At 41.1% G+C, this 8,088-nt stretch overlaps 1 non-coding gene across 1 annotated transcript; it reads right to left on the bottom strand.

Annotated features, from left to right (window-relative positions):
- Nucleotides 1-597: 597 nt before the first annotated feature.
- On the bottom strand, nucleotides 598-704 carry LOC141603244 (small nucleolar RNA R71). The gene has a single exon (XR_012525134.1). It is a non-coding gene; the product is annotated as a small nucleolar RNA R71 (small nucleolar RNA).
- Between the last annotated feature and the right edge of the window lie 7,384 nt (nucleotides 705-8,088).

Here is an 8,088-nt window from a genome sequence, read left to right as displayed (position 1 = left end):
TGTTTTTTGAGTTGTTTGATATTTTGCATGTCTAGAAGGTTACAAAGTGATTTGTTACCTTTTGACCGTGAAATCGAAAGAACCTTGACGAACAATAGGAGACTTGTTAGGAGGAATTTGAGAGGCGTTGGTGAAGTTGTTCAACCCACTAGTGAGTTTGTCAATCCTTTCGCAATAGAAGGAGAAGAAAACCCATTACACAATACCCTACAAAATCCACCTACAATGCCAAAATTCTCGTCACACTCCGTACCCACCGAGGAGAATCTACCAAATGGTACTCCTACACCGCAACATCTCACTGGAAATTTTATTGCCAAGTCCGCCTTCATCCAACTAGTTGAGAGGAGCCAATTCGGGGGAATGCCTAGTGAGGACCCTCATTCTCATATGGAAACCTTTTGCGATTATTGTGATGCTATCTCTCAAACGGGCGTGACTCAAGACCAAATTAGATGGGTCTTATTTCCTTTTTCCTTAATCGGTACCGCAAAGCAATGGTTGAAGGGCCTTGATAAGGCCACCCTTGGAATAGATTCTTGGAAGAAGTTGGCTCTAGCTTTCTACAAAAAATTCTACCCACCGGGAAAGACCAACATGCTAAGAGCTCAAATTACGGGTTTTAAGCAAAGGGATGAAGAGTCTTTGTACGAAGCTTGGGAGCGGTTTAAAGGTATTTGTCGCTCATGTCCTCACCATGGACTTAGCGAATGGTTTTTGGTGCAACAATTTTGGAATGGTTTATATGAAGATTCTAGGAACATTCTCAATATGGGATCAAATGGAATGTTCACCGAAGTTGATGACAATCAAACATGGAACAAGATTGAGGAAATGGCGGTCCATAATTCACAATATAGTAGACCTCGCAAGGCTACTAGAGGAGGAAAGCATGAAGTGGACTCCGTTACTCAATTGGGTGCTCAACTTAGTGCTCACATTGACACAATCAACTTGAAGTTTGAACAAGCTATGGCTAGACTTGAGGAAAACTCAAAATCATCGAAGCATCATGTCAATGCCATGACGGCATCCTCATCAATCCCAAGTGGGATATGTGAGAATTGTGGAACTTTGGGTCATGACCCAAGTGAGTGTAGGGGAACAACCGAACAAGTTAATGCTTTCCATGCTTACAAAAGTTGTACCCCTTATTCAAATTTTTACAATGAAAACACCAAGTTCCATCCAAATCTCTCATACAAGAGCCAAAATGTTCAAAACCCTCAAACAACATACACTCCACCACCCATGAGAAACCAAAATCAAAGACCCTTTTACAATCAAAACCAAGGTTACCAAAATCAAAATCCATACAATCACCAAAATGACCAAGGCTTTGATGTCCAAAAAGCGGTCCTCCAAATGCAAAAGAATCAACAAGAATTTTTCACCCAAATGCAAAAAGATAGCCAAGCAAAAGAAACCACCATCAACAACATTCTAGCTCACACCAAGATGTTGGAAGCACAATTGACTCAACTAGCATCTTCAAGCTCACAAAGACAAAAGGGGCAATTACCACCTCAAAGTAATCCCCCTAGACATGAAACGGTTAGTGCCATTCACTTGAGAAGTGGAACAAGGTATGAAGCACCGAAGAAGCAAGTTGAGGATGAAGTTGTGGAAGCTAGTGAAAAGGAATAAATTGTGCAAAACTCCAAAGATGGAGAATCATCAAAAGAAGAAAGTTCAAAGAAAAATGAAGACAAGGCCAAGGAGAAGGAGCCCATTGTGATTAGACTTCCTTTTCCAAGTCGTCAAGCCAAGCCCAAATTGGATGATCAACTTGGAAAGTTCATGGAAATTGTGAAGAATTTAGAAGTCTCAATTCCTTTCACGGAATTAATCAACCACGTTCCGGCCTATGCAAAGTACATGAAAGATATCCTCACAAAGAAGAAGTCGATCCGGAAACTTGAGACTATCGCCTTCACTAAGGTGAGTAGTGCAATACTTCAAGGGAGTTCACCTCCAAAGTTAATGGATCCGGGGAGCTTCTCAATACCGTGTACCATTGGCGACACGACGATCAACAAAGCCTTATGTGATCTAGGGGATAGTGTGAGTGTCATGCCGTACTCGGTAAGTAAAAGGTTGGGAATGGGAGAGCTTAAATGCACCAACATCACACTTCAAATGGCCGATAGATCGACGAAGACACCATTAGGGATATGGGAAGATGTCCCCGTGCGGGTGGGAAGTTTTTCATCCCGGTGGACTTTGTCATTGTTGATATGGAGGAAGATTACAACATTCCAATCATCCTAGGAAGACCTTTCCTACACACCGCGGGTGCGGTGATTGATGTGAAACATGGAGAGCTCACTCTAGAAGTGGGAGATGAAAGCATAACTTTTAATCTTGACAAGACCATAAGAGCTCCTCGTTTGCATGAGCCATGTTTCATGATTGATCACTATAGCCGAAAAGATGAAAGGAAGAAATCGGAACTCCAATGGAGGAAGAAAATTGAAGATGCTCCATTCAAAGAGCAAGTGAATTGTGACAAGGAGAGCTTGCAAAGCTCATCAAAATCAACCAAGGAAGAAGAGGATGGCCTCATTGGCCAAGAGAAGAAATTGGGAGAGTTGTCTCCATCTAAGCAAGAGATTTTCAATGATCAACTCAATGAAGTTTGTGGTCTGTGGGACGACGAGTTTGAAGGGATTTTTAATCCCTACATTGGGCATGCCATCGATCATGATCAACAACAAGGGCCACGGTCTATTGAGGACCTCTACCATAATAATGAACAAGCTTTTGATTACATTTTCAAGGTGTTGAGCAACATCAACAACACCTTGAACATGCCCCCTTGACATCTCATCAAGAATGAGAGTTTGGTGGAGTCCTCCCTAAACCACCACTTGTAAATATTTCTAACTCCCTAACTTACATTTCAATTCTTGTATTGCATTTTTGTCATTTTTGGATTTTTATTTACTTTGATCAAAATAATTGTCATGTAAGAGAGAAGTGAGGGAGGGACTAACAACTTCAATTGATGTGTAGTGCTTTACCTTAGTGTGGGGATGACAATTGCCTAGGCTATCCATGCCTTAGTAATGCCCCCACAATGAAGAACACAAGCCTTGAAAGAAAGAATGGAGGAATGAAAAAGGGAATGCGCTGTGCACGGATGGAATCAATCCGTGTACACAGAAGAATCCGAGCGGATTCCGGAGAATCCGCCTCTTATGCAATCCGAGCGTCCTGCAGAAAAGACGCCCGTCTTGAACTGAGCTGAATTTTGGAATTTTCTTGACTGTTAAAGAATCCGAGCGGATTCCCAAAAATCCGCCCGTCTTGAAGAATCCGGCCGTCTTGTAAAAAAGACGCCCGTCTTTGCAGCTGAGGAAAACAAGCAAAAATCTCTGGACTGAAATCCGTCCGTCTTTGAAGAAATCCGCCCGTCCCGTGTTCAGCAAATCCGAGCGGATCGTACCAAATCCGCCCGTCTTTAGGCGAGCTTTTGCAAAGATTGAAGAAGCAGAATCCGCACGGATTGAGCCTAATCCGCACGGATTGCCCCTGCAGTTTTGAAAATTTCGGCCTCTTTATAACCCCTCCCACCTTCATTCATTCATTCATTCATTCATAAACACTACCCACAACATCAAAACCCTCATCCTCTCCATCATAAAAACAAAAACCCTCAACAACATTCAACAAAAACAAATCAAACCATCCTTCCCACAACAATTTAATCACTCCTTCTTCAACAAAAATCAAAACCAAGAACAAAATCTTCAACCTTTGAGTCGATTTTTGTTTTCATAAAGGCAAAGCCTTTCACCTTCAAATCGATTTGGGCATCCTACAAATTGAAGATTTTTCATTCTTTTCTTGGTTAAGCTCATCAATGGCAAGGACTAAGGGTGCAACAAAGGCAACCAAGGCACCAAAGGCTAAGGCACTCTCACAAAGGCAAAAGGCTCTTCAAACAAAGAAAGCTTTGGCTATGGTGGTGGCAACACCAAACTTGGAAGTGCAACAACAACAACAACCTTCTATGGGACCATCGACATCCTCTACTCCGGTAATTAATCAACTTTTGCATTATCCGGAGGTAACTTTTATTTCCGATACCCATAGAAATACCTTTGTCAAGTTTGCTATGAAGTCTATTCAATCCACCAAATTCATATGTAAAGATGCCTTGGAAAAATTGGGTGTTCTTGAACAAACAAAAGCCTTTTTCAAAGCCATGGGGTTGGAGAAATTGTTTGAAACAAAGGAATTGACATACCCCTCCCTTGTCTTGGAATTTTTAAGTTCCTTGAAGGTCACCAAAGTTGAGAATAGGGAAAATATCGAGTTTCGTCTAGCTAATGTTAGTAGACGCATTACCTTTAAGGAATTGGGTGAAATTTTGAGTCTTAGTGATGAGGAAAGTTATTTCAAGAGTTATGGAAAGTATGACCCTGAACCTCTTTGGGAGGCAATCTCCGGGAAGAAATTTGAGAATTTTCATGCATGTCGTGCTCTTTTGGTCCATCATCCGGGCATAAGAGTATGGCACAAGGTTGTGGGAAATACCATAATTGCTAGGAAAGACACCAATCATTTCACAAGACTCGATTTTATTCTCCTTGAATCGGCTTTGAATATCGGAAGAATTCACACCAAGCCTTACAATTCTTTGAGGCTATTGGTTGATAGATGGCTTAATGTTGATAATGGGAAGAAGGGCACGACCGTTATTGTCAATGGCGGGCTAGTCACGGTCCTAGCTAAGCACTTTGATCCTAATTTCAATAAGGATAAGAAGTACAAAGCAAAGGAAGGTGGCCATCTTATTGATATGCACATTATGATTCACAAGTTCAAGTGGGTTGCCCATAACCCCCTTGACACTAAATATGGATGGCTAACTAGTGAAGCTAGATCGTTCACCTTGCCCTCGAAGATTTGTCGCCTAAGCGTCCACCGGACCAATTATCTACTTCCCCTTTCCGAAGAAGCCGAGTATATCATTCAACAACAAAAGGGTGATCTTGAAACCCCCTCCTCTTCCATTGTCATACCACCTTACCCCTTTGAGTATGAAGAGTTCAAGCCGGAAGGAATTGAAATTGGGAAAGACTATGTGACTCTTCTCATGCAAGCAATGCACAAGCAAGCCCATGAAGATCGGAAAAATGCGTATTTGGCTCAATATCCACCCCTCCTACATCTAGCTAGGCAAGGACTCCTTGATCCATCTTGTCCTTTGCCTAGTTGGGCGGATAGAGAAGTCTTATTTCCGGGTGCATCTAGGGACGTGGTGGGAGATAATGAGGTTGTTGGAAATGATGAAGAAGTTGATGATAATATTGAGCAAGAAGCAATGGAAGGAGAAAGAAATGGTGAAGATGATGATGAGCAAGATGAGGAAGAAAGTGAAGAAGCAAATGACAAGGAAAGTGGCAATGTGACCACTTCTCATGAGGGAAGTGGTGATGATGATAGCATGATGGAAGACTAGCAAGCCTTGGAGACTCCTACACTCCCATGGTTTGTCTATATCTCTTTGTATTCTATTTAATTTTGATCATTGTTGGTTTAGTCCTAGCAACATCAAAGGACTCACACCTCGGTACCATTGAGGTGTTCTTATTGTTCCCATTTGTAAAATCCAAAATGACAAACTAGTTTCATGCATAGCATAGTGTGTGCATGAACTATACCCATCCTTGGACATTAGCAATAGTGTCTCACTCGGTTTGGGGAAGTTAATGCATACACAACGAGAGGTAATCTAAATTATCCTCTCCGTCATAACAAAAACCATGCATCATGTAGTGTAGCTTAGTATAGAATTGCATTTAGTATAGAAATCATGCATCATCTTTGCATAATTTCCATCATTTTGGCCATTGAGGACAATGCCCATATTAGTGTGGGGATGGGAATTCTAACATTTAACTCTTATTCAAAAACCCATAAAAATTGAAAAATTTCAAAAATCATAAAAATTGAAAAAAATTGAAAACCCAAAAACAAGTTCATTTCCTTTGTATATATTGTCTTGTATATATTGTGTTTGTTTTATCCTTGTTCACATTGATTGACTACGCCACATCCGAGACATAAGGATATTGAAGACCGCATGGTATGATCTTTCCAATCTCCTTTTTCCTCTTTATGTTAATGACTATGTGGCTTTATTTTGATTGATGCGGTATAACAATGTGAACTTAGGACTTGCACTTAGATTATATGTCATATTAGTTGGTAGAATCATATGCATTAGGATGTTTATATGTTAGTTGCATCATGGCATGTAGTTGCATGATAGAAAAATTTTGCGAAACCATCTACTTGGGAAACTTGACAAGTGTATATAGGCCCTAGTAGATGCTTTTTCTTCTTAAGACTTTTCTTGTTAGAATGCTTGTAAAACACCCTAGGATGTGTCATGCTAGTATCCTTTGACCCATGGATTAAGGCCGAGTCAAGAGTACCTTGTGGTGTGATAACTCCTTGGCTACCGTTTATTCCAAGGTGACCCTTGAAACCATGCATACATCCATCATCCATGTTCTACCACCTTTTTGTCATCAAAGGGAATGGGCACAAAAAGAAATCAATTTGAGTTCAATGAAATGAAAAGTGAAAGAAAATTTGCAAAAATGCATCAAAAGAAAAGAGGAGCAAAAATAGACTCCTAAGCTTCAAATACAAGGCACCCTCGTTACTAATTGGGGTGACTTTGAAAATATTCAAAAAGAAATGCAAAAAGTTGTCAAGTATTGAAATGCCAAAAATCAAAAAGAAATGGCAAAGAAAGTGTTCTCAAATGTCAAATGCCACAAGAAATTGGGGGGGAAAACAAAAACAAAAGCAAACTCCCAAAGTAAAACTCAAATATCTATTGATCCCTTTATCCATCATATCCATTTTTGTGCATGGTAGAGAGGGGATGTCCCTTCTTCTTGTCTAGGCAAGAGGGGGAATTCCGCGATCCTCCAGTGTTTCTAACACCATAGGGAGTCTACTCTTGACAAAAGCATTTAACGATTGAGGACAAAGGTACCCTAGTTTGACACATTTTGGAGGTGATTTATTGGTATCCTTCTAGGCTTAGTAGTTTGAAGAAATTGCATCTATGAAGGATTGTGTACCCTTGAATTGCTTCCCTTGTAGATAATTTCCGCCACTTGATGAGGGAGTGGCTATTCGTTTTGTAGATGCATCCATTATATGTTTTTGTGTGCTTAATGTTTGGATGTGTCGCCATTTTGGCAAGACCCGCCTTGCCTTGCAAGAAGGCATCCTACCTCATGGTTGTCCTGTTGTGAGTTGAAGGGGCGGAGTGAGACCCGCTAATTGTCTCATATCGGCTATATTATTAGGATAGGTTAGTATTGGTCCTAGTCTTTGTCACCTCTTTACTCGGGACGAGCAAAGGTTCGGTTTGGGGATATTTGATGTGACCATAATTGGCGCATATTTAGCCCCCGAATTACCCTTGTTTCCATGCTTTTTAGTGCTTATTTGGGTCATTTCTTATCTTTAGTTCTTTGTTTTGCATATTCTTTGAGATTTTGATCCCTTGGTAGGAAAGGAGTAAGAATCTTGCATTTTCGTGGCAAAACAAGACTAAATTGATCAAATTCAATGACCAAGCATCAAGGAGAGACAAGATTAGAAGGCCTTTGTACATATCATAGTAGAAGAGCAATGTTGAGAAAGGATCCTTGAGTCCCGAAGGAAATCCCCAAGGAATTTATGAAGAAAAGGGAAGAAAAGAAGAAGTTACCACGCTGACTGACAATCCGAGCGGATTGTCAACAATCCGCCCGTCCTGCCCTTGCACAATCCGAGCGTCCTAGCTGGAATCCGCTCGGATTCCCCCTCAGCAATCCGCCCGGATTCCCCCTCAGCAATCCGCCCGGATTCCCCAGAATCCGTTCGGATTCCATCGACCAAATCCGGCCGTCCCGATCTTAATCCGCCCGGATTCCTTCACAGCACGGGTTGTCTTCTTCAAGCTACGAAAAGAGAAGCCCTTCTCTCCAAAAATACCGGCTTCTCCTTGCTCTACTTAAAAAGTGTAATTACTAGTTTAGCCCTTAGTTAACCCTAATGCATCCTCCCTAA

The sequence above is a fragment of the Silene latifolia genome, chromosome 9, assembly GCF_048544455.1.
Source record: "Silene latifolia isolate original U9 population chromosome 9, ASM4854445v1, whole genome shotgun sequence".
NCBI classification, from domain to species: Eukaryota; Viridiplantae; Streptophyta; class Magnoliopsida; order Caryophyllales; family Caryophyllaceae; genus Silene; species Silene latifolia.
The sequence above is the reverse complement of the archived record's forward strand: the minus strand, read 5'-3'. Positions and strand labels throughout refer to the sequence as shown.